Source organism: Pristis pectinata, chromosome 37, assembly GCF_009764475.1.
Source record: "Pristis pectinata isolate sPriPec2 chromosome 37, sPriPec2.1.pri, whole genome shotgun sequence".
Lineage (NCBI taxonomy): Eukaryota > Metazoa > Chordata > Chondrichthyes > Rhinopristiformes > Pristidae > Pristis > Pristis pectinata.
Genome location: NC_067440.1, coordinates 4,097,995 through 4,111,622, shown reverse-complemented (window position 1 = coordinate 4,111,622; position 13,628 = coordinate 4,097,995). Strand labels below are relative to the sequence as shown.

At 48.1% G+C, this 13,628-nt stretch overlaps 3 non-coding genes across 3 annotated transcripts; 2 read left to right on the top strand and 1 right to left on the bottom strand.

Moving 5' to 3' along the window:
• Positions 1-9,254: 9,254 nt before the first annotated feature.
• Positions 9,255-9,326, bottom strand: trnae-cuc (transfer RNA glutamic acid (anticodon CUC)). Its single transcript has one exon. It is a non-coding gene; the product is annotated as a tRNA-Glu (tRNA).
• A 1,997-nt stretch (positions 9,327-11,323) lies between these two features.
• On the top strand, positions 11,324-11,395 carry trnaq-cug (transfer RNA glutamine (anticodon CUG)). The gene has a single exon. It is a non-coding gene; the product is annotated as a tRNA-Gln (tRNA).
• A 255-nt stretch (positions 11,396-11,650) lies between these two features.
• Positions 11,651-11,722, top strand: trnaq-uug (transfer RNA glutamine (anticodon UUG)). Its single transcript has one exon. It is a non-coding gene; the product is annotated as a tRNA-Gln (tRNA).
• The last annotated feature ends 1,906 nt before the right edge of the window (positions 11,723-13,628 follow it).

Sequence of the window (13,628 nt, the reverse complement as noted above, 5' to 3'; positions counted from 1 at the left end):
GCCGTGATCTAATTGGACAGGAGCATCAAGTGAGTGCTGTTTTCTGATGTTGAGCGTTATTCTGCTCCTGTTAGTTTTTTGATAAGGAATCAAGTGAATCACTTGAAATACAAGGGATGATGAGTAGACACAAGGAAGTCCAGGAGAGACCTTCAGCAGATGAGGTGAAGGAAAATCCCAAGAGATACTGCAAGTTTATCAAGACTAAAACAGGAACTCGGGAGAGAATAAATCCTCTTAATCTGTGGATCCACAGGAGACAAGCCAGGTAGTTACTGTCAAGAGGGTTCTGGAAGCTTGGAAATTAAGGAAGAGAATTGCCTTGTCCTGAAACACGCCCACATTATCAGCAGTCCTCAAGTTCTTAAGATGCATAAAGGTGTATAAACCTCTGGGGTCTGACCAAGTGTATCCTTGGACATTGTGGAAAGCCAGGGAAGAAGTTGGTGAGTGAAGATGTAAATAAATCTGCCATGGATGAGGTACTGTTAGACTGGAGGGCAGCTAATGTTGTTCCTTTACTTAAGGGCCGGAAGGACAATTCGGGGTAACTACAGGTTGGTGAGCCCAGCAGTGTTGGGAAAGATGGGATCTACCTGGTTTGGAAATGCAAGAATTGCTGTGAGATAGTCAGCACAGTGATGTGAATAGGAAATAGTCTCATCTTCAGAAACTCAAATGAGAGTGACACCAAGTGGATTGACTAAGGCAGTGTGATAGATGTTGTCTACATGGACTTCAGCAAGGCCCTTGACAGGGTCCTGCCTGGGAGGCTGGTCCAGAAGGATGAGTCACATGGGATCCAGGGTGAAGCAGGCAATGGTTAGAAGATTGGTTTGGTGGTAGGAGTCAGTGCAGTGGAATAGAGGGCGTATAGCACAGGAACAGGCCCTTTAACCCACCATGTCGGTACCAAACACAATGCTGAATTAAAATAAATCCCTTCTGCCTGTACCTGATCCATTCCCTGTGTTACAGACTCGGTGAATGTCCCTTTATGATAGGTGTGTGTGTGTGTGTGTGTGTGTGTGTGTGTGTGTGTGTGTGTGTGTGTGTGTGTGTGTGTGTGTGTGTGTGTGTGTGTGTGTGTGTGTGTGTGTGTGTGTGTGTGTGTGTGTGTGTGTGTGTGTGTGTGTGTGTGTGTGTGTGTGTGTGTGTGTGTGTGTGTGTGTGTGTGTGTGTGTGTGTGTGTGTGTGTTGCTTACGCCAATAGAAGATACAGGAGGTAATGACATTATTGAAGAGTCAGTCGAAGTCAGTCAGAGAGAGTGAGAGAGGGGAGAGAGACACGAGCCTGCTAGTTTCTCTATCGATGGACGAGAAACAATAACCGTGTCTGTCACTGAAATCCACGAATGGAAATTGGAAGTAATCCAGTGGAGTTCACTTTGTCGTTAACGTGTAGAAGGAAACAGGTATTTGTGTGGACGGCCACGATTCGGATGCTTTTCGCAGTGAGGAAGTCACTACCGAGTAAACACTGAGGTGTTGTTTGGTATCATCGTGGAACATTTGGATTTCGTGATTACTCTCTCTATGTTCTCTACATTTACGTCTTATCTTCAGACAACGGTGGTTGTTGAAGAAGCCTTTGCTCATGTTTCACCTTATGGCTTGCTGAAATGAACTTTAAGAACCATTCCTGGACTTGGAGTTTGGGACTTTGCCACACACACACGAATAGTTTAGTTTTGGGGTTAATGTTTAATATTTAACATTTTTACTTCTAATATTCTGACATTGTTACCTTTATTTATCTTATTATCATAAGTAGTTATTAATAAAGTAGGTTTTAACACTGAATCATGACTCAGTGTATTTCTTTTGTTGCTGGTTCGTAACACCTGTGTATTCATGTTTGATAAGGGCCCACAAGTGTGGAGATAATACTTCCGTAGTGGGATGACTCGCAAATAATGAGGACAGGAAGGAAAGAGCTGAGTAACATGGTGTCATGACAATCTTTCCCTCAATGTCAACAGATCAAAAGGGCTGGTCATTGAATTCAGGACAGGGGCTGTGCACACACATTCCTGTTTGCATCAGTGCTGGTGGGATGAGATAGTTGAGAGCTTCACGTTCCTCAGGGTGAACATCATCGATAGCCTGTCCTGGCCTAACCATGTGGATGCCACGGCCAAGAAAGATCACCAGCACCTCTACTTCCTCAGGAGGCTCAAGAAATTTGACATGTCCCCTTTGACCCTCACTAATTTTTATCAATGCATCATAGAAGGCATCCCATCTGGATGCATCACAGCTTGGTATGGCAACTGCTCTGCCTCTGCTGGCAAGAAACTGCAGGGAGTTGTGGACACAGCTGAACACATCATGGAAAGCAGCCTCCCCTCCATGGACTCTGTCAACAGTTGTTGCAACCTCAGTAAAGCAGCCAATGTAATCAAAGATCCCCCACACCCTGGACATTCTCTCTGCTCTCCCTAGACAACCTCTTTCGCACTCTTCTCCCCCACTCCCACCCCCACCCCCCGCGCCCACAACCTTCGTGGGCAGAAGATATAAAAGCCTGAAAGCTTGTACCTCCAGGCTCAAGGACAGCTTCTCTACTGCCGTTATAAGATTATTGGACTCTCCCCTTATATGACAAGGTGGACTTGTGACCTTAATCTACCTCATTCTGGCCTTGTACCTTACTGTCTACCAGCACTGCACTTTCTCTGTAACTACACTTCATTCTGCATTCTGTTATTGTTTTTCCATGTACTCCCTCAATGCATTATTGTAATGAAACGATTTGTATGGATGATGTACAAAACAGTTTTCATTGGACCTCAGTACATGTGACAATAATAAACCAATTTATCAGTTTAAAATGGACTTGCAGGGCAACTTTTCACAAAAGGTGGTGGGTGTGTGGAGTGAGAGGCAGGTACAATTTTAACACTTAAGGTACATGCACAGGAAAGGGTGACGGATATGAGCCAATGCAACTTGGCAAATGAGACCAGCTCAGGAAGGCAACTTGGTCGGCATCGATGTGTTGTGCTGGTTCCTGTGCTGCATAATTCTCTGACTCTAAGAGGAATAACAGAGGGCTCTGGGTAAGCCTTGTAATAGTTAAGGTAGGGACATGTTCGGCACAGCTTTGTGGGCTGAAGGGCTTGAATTGTGCTGTAGGTTTTCTATGTTTCTTATTAATAAAATAAACTCTGGGCACAATGGAGCAAAACTTGGAAAGGAAGCACCCACTTGATTCTCCTGTCCAATTAAACCACACCATGGATACAGGTACAGAGAAAACTTGTCCCAGATTAAGGAAAGATTGTTGTTCTCCAGAGCAGGGTGTGGTGACCTCCCAGGTTTGGGCTCAGGACCATTACTCTCTCTCATATCCCAGGTTACTCTTGGCAACAGTGACTCTATGAAAAGCCTATCGTTTGTAACACAGGTCCATACCAACAATGAGCTGATTAAGCACGACAGAATTCAACATCAACGTCCCCTCAGTATTAATCAACAAGCTTCAACACCTGGGCCTCTGCACATCCTCTGCAATTGGATCCTCGACTTCCTAATCAGGAGACCACACTCAGTGCGGATCGGTGATAACATCTCTTCTTCACTGACAATTAACACAGGCGCACCTCAAGGATCCATGCTTAGCCCTCTGCTCTACTCTCTCTACACTCGTGACTGTGTGGCCGAGTCCCAGGACTCGAGGATTGGAGATGTTTGCTTTCAATTATTATGTTGAAGGCAGAGCTGTGGTCAATAAAAAAAAGTCTACTGTTGGTGTCTTTAGTGTCCCGATGCTCCAGAGAAGAGTGTAGGGTCAGGGAGATGACGTCTCCCATAAACCCGTTTCGGCGGTAGATAAATTGCAGTGGGTCGAGTTGTCTGGGAGGCTGGAGACAATGCGTGCCATGACCAGCCTCTCGAAACAATTCATGGTGATTCCTCTGACATTTGACCTCCCAAAGTACAACACCTCACACTTGTCTGGATTAAATTCCATCCACCATTTCTCTGGCCACATTTCCAACTGACCTATATTCTTCTGAATCCTTTGACAGCCTTCCTCGCTGTCTACAACTCTGCCAATTTTTGTTTTGTCTCAGACTTACCAATCAGCCCACCTGCATTTTCATCCAAATCCTTCAAAACTATCACAAACAAGGAAGGTCCCAGCACTGATCCCTGCAGAACACCACTGGTCACAGACCTCCAGTCAGAACAACACCCGTCCACCACTACCCTCTGTCTTCTGTGTGCAAGACCATTCTGAATCCAAACTACCAAGTCACCGCGGATGCCATGCATGTCGTATATTGAATGTGATGTAGAACAAATTGCAGCAGAGTAATATTTTGGAAGTTAACCTTGTCATAATCACTCTTTTCAACAAAAAAAGACTGCATGGGTTAGACCTAGAGTGAAGCTCTCAGCACACTGTCCCATCACACGCTCCCAGGGGTAGTCACACCGTAAAGTTCCCTCTACACTGTCCAATCACACACTCCCAGGTTCAGACACAGAGTGAAGCTCCCTCTACACTGTGCCATCACACACTCCAGGCTCAGACACAGAGTGAAGCTCCCTCCATACTGTCCAATCACACAGATCCCTCTGTATATCAGTGCTGTTAAGGTTACTGCCATTACCTGGATACTTTCCCCTTACATTTGACCTTCGAAAGTGCATCACCTCACACTTGCCCAGATTAAACTCCATCTGGTATTTCTCCACCCATATCTGTAACTGATCTACATCCTGCTGTCCGCTCTGACAGCCTTCCAAACTGTCCAGAGCTCCACCAATTTTTGTCTCATCTGCAAACATACCGACCCACCGACCTACATTTTCATCGGGGACATTTATTTCAATCACAAACTGTTGTTGCTGACTCTCCCACTGGTGAAAACACCTCCCCTGTCAAACCCTCTTGCAATTAGAACAATGACGGGTGACTTTATTCAAAACTTATGTGTTTGAATAAAGTCACCCCTCACTATTCTAAACTCCAAGGAATACAGACCCAAACCGTCCAATATTTCGTGATCGGACAACCTTCTCATCTCAGGAATAAGCTGCGGGAATCTCCTTTGGACTGCTTACGATGTCACTGTATGTTTTCTAACGTATGGGGACTAAAACTGTGCTCAGTTCTCCAGGTGTGACCTCACCAACACCCTGTCAACAGGAACAAACCCTCCCGGTTCTTAAGCTCCCAACTCTTTCGCAATGAAGGCCGACAGGCTGCTTGACTTCTTCACTACTTGTTGGACCTGCCTGCCAGCTTTTATTGGTTACTACACTGGAACACTGAAATCCCTCTGAACTTCACTCAGTTTCAGCCTCTCTGCATTCAGGTAATAATCTGCCTTTTGATTTCACTGAACCAAGTGAGTGACTTCACACTTCCCCATATTGAACTCCATTTGACCACTCACTCAGTCTATTTCTATCCCGTTGCAGAATTACAGTATCCTTATCAGAACATGCCCTTCCACCTATGTACGTATCATTGACAGGTTTGGAAACCTTCCACACTGTTCCGTCCTCGAGGTAATTAATGTAAAAGTGGGCAATTAAGGCGCAGAACTGGTCCTTGTGTACTCCACTGATTACCTCCTTCCAGACTGAAAATCACAGTGAAATCCGAGAGCAAGTTTCAAGTAAACCTTGAAAGTCAAACAAAATAATGAACTATAAATATTAAGGAGGAGTCAGAGTGGGAAATAGGGCAGGAGGGAGTTAATGGAAGGTTTACTCTGTGTCGAACCTTGGAAGTGTCTGAGAGGACAGTGTAGAGGGAGCTTCAGTCTGTGTCTGACCCCTGGAGTGTGTGATGGGACGGGGTAGAGGGAGCTTCACTCTGTTTCTGACTCTGAGAGTGTGTGATGGGACGGGGTGGAGGGATGTTCACTCTGTGTCAATGCATTTCTTTGTCAAAATATTTTTGTTTGCAATATAAAACAGTGAATCACCATTTTATCAGACACTGAAAACATCATTAATACAAAATCACTGATTTCTAGTTGTCTCTCAGCCTCACAGAAGGATCGTTCTCTCCACATCTCCTGTGGGATTGGACCCAGGTATCCGAGGATGGGACCGTGTGGAGATGTCCTCAGTTGAAACATTCACTGTTGCAGAACCAGCTTCGGACATCAGATGGAGGCGTTGTAGAGGGATATCTGTGCTGAAGATGATGGCAAACTGAACTAAATCCCACCTGCCCGCAGATGATCCATATCCCTCCATTCCCTGTTTATACATGTGTCTGTCTAACAGCCTCTCAATCACCACTGTCGTATCTGCTTTCACCTTCTCCCTTGACAGCCCGTTCCAGACACCCACCACCCTCTGTGTAAAAGAATTGCCCTGCACATCTCCTGCACACTTCCCCCTCACACCTTAAATACATGTCATCTAGTATCAGATATTTCTTCCCTGGGAAAAAGATTCGGACATCTACCCTGTCTCTGCTTCTCATAATTTTATAAACTTCTGTTAGGTTTCCCCTCAATCTCTGACGCTCCAGAGAAAACAACCCAAGTTTGTCCAATCTCTCCTTGTAGCTCAGACTCTCGAATCCAGGCAGCATCGTGTTTGCATCACAACCTGGTACAGCAACTCCCACGCACAGGAACACCAGAGGCTGCAGAGAGGAGTGGACGCAGCCCGGTCCATCGCAGGAACAGCCATCCCCACCAGTGACAGCATCTACAGGAGGCCCTGCCTCAAGAAGGCGGCATCTGTCATCAAAGATCCCCACCATCCAGTTCCTGCCCTCTTCCCTACACAATTTAGATCCCAGCCTGTAACTCACACCTCGGGATTGTTATTCTATATATAAACCTTCCAAACTCCTGGATGAAATCCCAGTTTGTAACCTACACCTCCGGATCTGTTATTCTATATATAAACCCTCCGAATCCCTGGATTAGATCCCAGCCTGTAACCCACTCCCGGAGATCTGTTATTCTATATATGAAGGCATGTATCCCGTATGCCTTCTTCACCATCTTATCTGGTCGTTCAAGTGTTAAATTGATTCTGGAACGGTGACAGTGAGTGTTTGAATTTATTGAAGAGACAACGTATACGGAAAAGGAGTTGACTTATAGTCATGATACTGGTGGCAGGGAGTCAGGATATTTCTGGGAGACATCCAGAGAAATGTAAAAGAAGTTGCCTCACAGGATAACTGACAGGGACAACTCGGGAGAACAACCATCGCGGAAGGAACCCGGAGTTCGGCGACACAGAAAACTCACCAAGTCGGACCCTGGCCTGGTTCATCCAGAGCAGCTCAGATCTAACACAGGTGGTGGGTTATGGAAGTGGTGAAACTAAATTGAGCAGCGGAAGTGTTAATGAGTTTTGTTTGTAATTATGTTGTCAGTTTTAGGTTGTTGGAAGTAATCGTGATGGATAAATTGTAGGGCCTCGGAGTGTTGAGGAAAAGAGACACCTCGGTGTGCATGCATAGGGTACACACCATGAATAGTGGGGAGTGTTGAAGAACAGAGGGACCTCAGTGTACAAGGGCAGGACACACACCATGAATGTTAGGGAGTGTTGAGGAACGGAGGGAGCTCAGTGTACAAGTCTAAGGATGCCTGAAGGAGATAGCACTGGTAGATAAGGTGGTGAGGAAGGTGTACGTGATACTTGACTTCATTCGCCAGGACACAGAATATAAGAGCAAGGAGGTTATGGAACAACTTTATAAAACATTGGTCAGGCCACAGCTGGAGTTCTGTGCACAGTTCTGGTCACCACACCGTAGGAAGGAGGTGTCTGCACTGGAGAGGCTGCAGAGGGGATTCCCCATGACGTTGCCTGGGATAGAGCGTTTCAGTTATGAGGAGAGACCGGAGGGGCTGGGTCTGTTCTCCCTGGAGTGGAGGAGGCTGAGGGGGGACCTGATAGAGGTGGACAAAATTATGAGGGGGGAGATACGGTGGAGAGCAGAAAAAATTTCCCTGTGGCAGAGTGTCTTAATCCAGAGGGCATGTGTTTAAGATGAGGGGTGTAGAGGGGTTTTGAGGGGCAATCTTTCCCCCAACAGGAAGGTTGGAATCTGGAACATACTGACTGAGGTGGTGGTGGAGGGAGAAACTCACAGCGGGAGGGGAGGTGAGGGAGCGCCACTCTGTTGGAGGGATAGTGAGAGACGGCGCTGTGGGACAGTGAGGGAGCATCGCTCTGTGCGATGGGCGGTGAGGGAGCGCCGCACTATGGGACGGTGAGGGAGCGCCACACTGTTGGTGGGACAGTGAGGGAGCGCCGCTATGTGGGAGGGACGGTGAAGGAATGACGCGCTTGGGAGGGGCGGTGAGGGAGTGCCAAGCTGTTGGAGGGATAGTGAGAGATGGCCAGGCGGTGGGAGGGGCGGTGAGGGAGCACTGCGCTGTGGGATGGACAGTGAGGGAGCGCCGCACTATGGGAGGGTCGGTGAGGGAGCGCCACGATGTTGGAAGGATTGTGAGGGATCACCGCGCTGTGGGAGGGACAGTGAGGGAACTGCTCGCTGTGGGAGGGACAGTGAGGGAACGCCGCACTGTGGGACAGTGAGCGAGCACCGCGCTGTGGGAGGGGCGCTGGGGGAGCACCGGACTATGGGAGGGCCGGTGAGGGAGCGCCACGCTGTTGGAGGGATAGTGAGTGATGGCCACGCGGTGCGAGGGGCGGTGAGGGAGCACTGCGCTGTGGGATGGACAGTGAGGGAGCACAGTGGCAGGGGCGGTGTGAGAGCACTGCGCTGTGGGAGGGAGATTAAGGGAGCGCCACACTGCGAGAGGGACAGCGAGGGAGCGCCGCGCTGTGGGATGGGTGGTAAGGGAACGCCGCACTATGGGAGGGACGGTGAGGGAACTCCACGCTGTTGGACAATGTGAGAGCCACGCTGTGGGAGGGGCAGTGAGGGAGCGCCGCGTTGTGGGAGGGAAAACAAACCAAGTTTGTCCAACCTCTCCTTATAACGCATTCCTTCTAATCCAGGCAGCATCCATGTGAACCTCTTCTGCACCCTCTCCAAATCCTCCACGTCCTTCCTGTAATGGAGTGACCAGAACTGAATGCAATATACAACATGCGGCCTAAGCAGAGTTCTCTAAAGCTGCAACATAATTTCCTTACTCCTGAAATCAGTACCTCGATTAACAACGACCAGCTCGTTACCATCTGTGCTATCAGGCGAGGTATTTTGAAGCACACAATTTTTTCACGAATCTAAATTCAGTCCTGCCCTGACGTGCAGGAATGACTGAGAGCGGATGTAACCGATCCCTGACCGGGAATCGAACCCGGGCCGCGGCGGTGAGAGCGCCGAATCCTAACCACTAGACCACCAGGGAAGCTGCTACCCTGTGAAAAAGTCTCTGACTGTCCACTCGATCTATGCCTCTGAACATCTCACAAGACATGCTCTCCAATCCAGGCAGCAGCATCCTGGTAAATCTCCTCTGCATGCTCTCTGAAGCTTCCACATCCTTCCTATAATGAGGTGACCAGAACTGAACACAATATTCCAAGTGTGGTCTGAAGAGAGTTCGATAGAGCTGAAACATCTCCTCGTGGCTCTTGAACTTAGTACCCCGACCAATGCAAGCCAACACTCCATATGCCTTCTTAACAACCTTTCCGACCTTCGCGGCAACCTTGAGGGATCTACAGACGTGAACCCCATGATCCCTCTGTTCCTCCACACTGCTAAGAGTCCTGCCATTGCCCTTGTATTCTGCCTTCAAATTCGATCTTCCAAAGTGTATCACTTCACACTTATCCGGGTTGAATCCATCTGCCACCTCTCAGCCCAGCTCTGCATCCTGTCAACATCCTGTTATAATCAGGGAGGCCACTGCTGCCTTTGTATTGGTAACACTCAGTGTGATGGACTTTGAATTTCTGGGATCTGTGCATCATCGGCAAGGCCAGCATTTATTGCCCTTCAGACAGTGGTGGGGAGGGTCTGGGTGATGAGGGTTTACTTGACCCACCCTCTGGTGAAGGTGCTGCCAGAGTGTCTTTGGGTCCGGAGTTACAGTGACGATGAAGGAAAGGCAGTGTTCTACCAAGCGAGGAAGGTACGTCAGTTGGAGGGGAGTTCCCGCTGGTGTTGTTACCCACCTGCTCAGTCATATACGTTGTGGATTGGGAGGTGCTGGCGCAGAATCCTGAGCGGCTACCTCAATGAATTTTATAGGGAAATAATTGTTTGTTTTGGTTGGCTTAACCTGAGTGGGGGTGAGTTTCCTGTGGGCTGTTGGTGCTGAGCGTTTCATCACATCCGCGACGTGTGCCCTGTAGATGGGGGAAGGAGGTGAGTCACTGACCACAGAACACGCAGCCTCGGAACCACTCTGGTGGTCGTGATGTGTGTGTCACGGAGTCGGTCACACGGCACAGAAACAGGCTCTTCGGCCCACCTTGTCCATGCCACCTGGTCCAGCCATCTACACCCTCCCACTTACCAACACCTGCTTCATAACGTTCTACACTTATGGCGATTCAAGAGGTCATCCTGAAATACTCTCCGCCAGGGAGTGCCTTCCTCATTCCACATCCCTCTGGATGAAAACGTTCCCCTCAGCTCCCCAAACCGCCACTAAATTGTTTTAAAACACCTCTGCTGTGGAAACGTTCCCTACTTGTGGGCAGGCTCGGTAGTGTAGCGGTTAGCGTAACACTATTACAGAGCCAGTGATCTCGGTTCAATTCCGGCCGTAACTGAAGAGTTTGTCCGGCTTCCCCGTGTCTGTGTTGGTTTCCTCCGGGTGCTCCGGTTTCCTCCCACATTCGAAATACATACGGGGTAGGAAGTTGTGGGCATGCTATGTTGGCGCCGGGGAGCGTGGCAACACTTGTGGGCTTCCCCCAGAACACTCTACGCAGAAGATGCATTTCACTATGTGTTTCGATGTACATTTGACTGATAAAGATATCTTCAGATATTTATTTCCCAGTCCATCTCTGCCCCTCAGATCTGTCTCCCTCTATCAGCCCTCCTCTGCCTCTTCTGCTCCAGGGGAACAAGCCCGGCCTTATCCAGTTCTCCGCCTCCACAGTCTCTGCCTCACTGGGAGTGGAAGCAAGAGAGGAAAGAAAGGGGGACGGTGGGGGTGGGGGTGTTTCTGATAGGGTAAAACTGGGGTGAACATGGGGATCAGCTGTAGCATGATGTTGTGGTCAGTGGGTGAATGGGAGCAGTTAGAGGGTGAGAACATGGAGAAAAGAACGTACAAAAGAATTTGGATGAATTGGCCTGTAATCCCAAAAGAACATGGAGATTTTCACTGCTGCTTCAGCCCAAGTGTACAGGGTTGGGCCCGGAAAAGCAGTTAGCATTTGCTGTGGTTCCATGGTGTAATGGTGAGCACTCTGGACTCTGAATCCAGCGATCCGAGTTCAAATCTCGGTGGAACCTCTTTGCTGTCAAGTGTTGTGCTGCATGCAGAGGTTGTACCTCCGAACTTTTGATGAACCAAAGCAGCCATCTGAGTTTTCCATGCAATTCCTTTCATTCAATGTCTCAGTCCAAATCCATGGGACTTGAGATTGTTCCCTTCTTGGCTGAGGTTCTTCATTCTTGGTTTGACTTTGCACCCTGTGACAAGCCCCTCCAGCTGGAATGAGAGGGTCTGATGGTGGGGAGGTGGTGTACATTGACTGAGGGTGTGCAGGTTCCATAGTGTAATGGTGAGAACTCTGGACTTTGAATCCAGCTATCCGAGTTCGAATCTCGGTGGAACCTTAAACCCTCCAAACTTTTCCCATCCATGTACCTGACTTAATATCTTTTAAATGTTAGTTAATAACCTCAGGCAGCCTTCTGCGTTGCTGAATCAGCAGAAGACAGGCCTGCTCTTGGTGTGGTCCTGGGTTACAAACCAAGCACTTTCATAGTCATTGTTGCCAAGAGTAACCTGGGATATTAAAGATTAAGGGTCCTGAGCCCTATCCTGGGAGGTCACCAACCCACCCAGTGTGGAGAACAGCAGTGTGGCCTTAATCCGGGAGATGATGTTTTTTTTGTCCCTGTATTCATGGTGTGATCTGATTGGACGGGAGAATCAAGCAGGTGCTTCCTTTCCAAGCTTTGCTCCATTGTTCTGATAGTGTTTCATTAGAAGATATGGGAAGAACATTTAAGTTAATTACAGTAGTGTAGCAGTTAGCTCAATGGCATTATATAACCAGCGACCCAGCTTCATTTCTGGTCACTGTCTGTAAGGATATTGTACGTTCTCGTCTCTGCATGGGTTTCCTCCCACATTCCAAAGATGTACAGGTTAGGAAGTTGTGGGCATGCGATGTTGGCGCCGGAAGCGTGGCAACACATGCGGGCTGCCCGCAGAACACTCTCCGCAAAATATTCATTTCACTGTGTGTTTTGATGTACATGTGACGAAAGATATCTTCTGTTATCCCTCAGTAGTACAAAATCATTGGCCCAACACATTCATGCCGACCAAGTTGACGAACTTTTCTTGTCCCATCTCGCTGCATTCGGCCCCTATCCATCTGAACCTTTCCAGTCCATTCACCTGTCGAAATGCCTTTTCAATGTTGTAATTGTGCTCACCTCCATGGAACACGACAGCACAGTACAGCCCTTCAGCCCACAATGTTCTGCCAAAATTTTATCCTGCTCTGAGATGTATCTAACCCTTCCATCCCACATAGCCCCCATTTTTCCATGTGTCCAGCAGTCTCTTAAATGTCCCTAATGTGTATGCCCCCACAATCTCTGCAAACAGTGTGTTCCACGCACCCATCATGGTAAATCTCCTCTGCACCCTCTCTAAAGCTTCCACATCCTTCCTATAATGAGGTGACCAGAACTGAACACAATACTTCAAGTGTGGTCTAACCAGAGTTCTACAGAGCTGAAACAACACCTCACGGCTCTTGAACTCAATATCCCGACTAAAGAACACACCATACAACTTCTTCATAACCCTATTGACCTGCATGCCAATCTTGAGGGATCTATGGACGTGGACCCAAGATCCCTCTGTTCGTCCACACTGCTAAGAGGCCTGCCATTAATCTTGTGCTCTGCCTTCATATTCGATCTCCCTCTGGCAGTTCTTTACACAGACCCACCACTAAAAACTTGCCCCTCAGATCCCCTTTAAATCTTTCCACTCAACCTCCATTGCTTCAGAAAAAAGTCCCAAGCTCCGCTTATAACTCAAGCCCTGCAGTCCCAATAACATCCTTAGGAATTGTTTCTGCACCTCTTCCAGATAAATGACATCCTTCCTGTAGCCTGGTGAATAGAACCCCACAAAACTCCGAGCACGGTCTCACTGATGTCTTGTACAGCTGGAACATGACATCTCAACTCTTGTACTCTGTGCCCTGACCAATGAAGGTAAGTGTGCCAAATGCCTTCACCACCATATTCCTGTATCTCTACTGTCAGGGAACCTTGTACACCTCAGTCTGTTCTACACCACACCGCAGGGCCCTGTCATGTACAGTGCAGTTCCTGCCCTGCTTTAACATCCCAAAATCCAACACTTCACTCTTGTCCAAGTTAAATTCTATCTGCTATTCCTTGGCCCACTTTCCCAGTTGATTGAGATCCTGTGCTAACTTTAGATAAATCTTCACTGTGCACAAAATACCATCCACAAGTTTGTTAACCATGG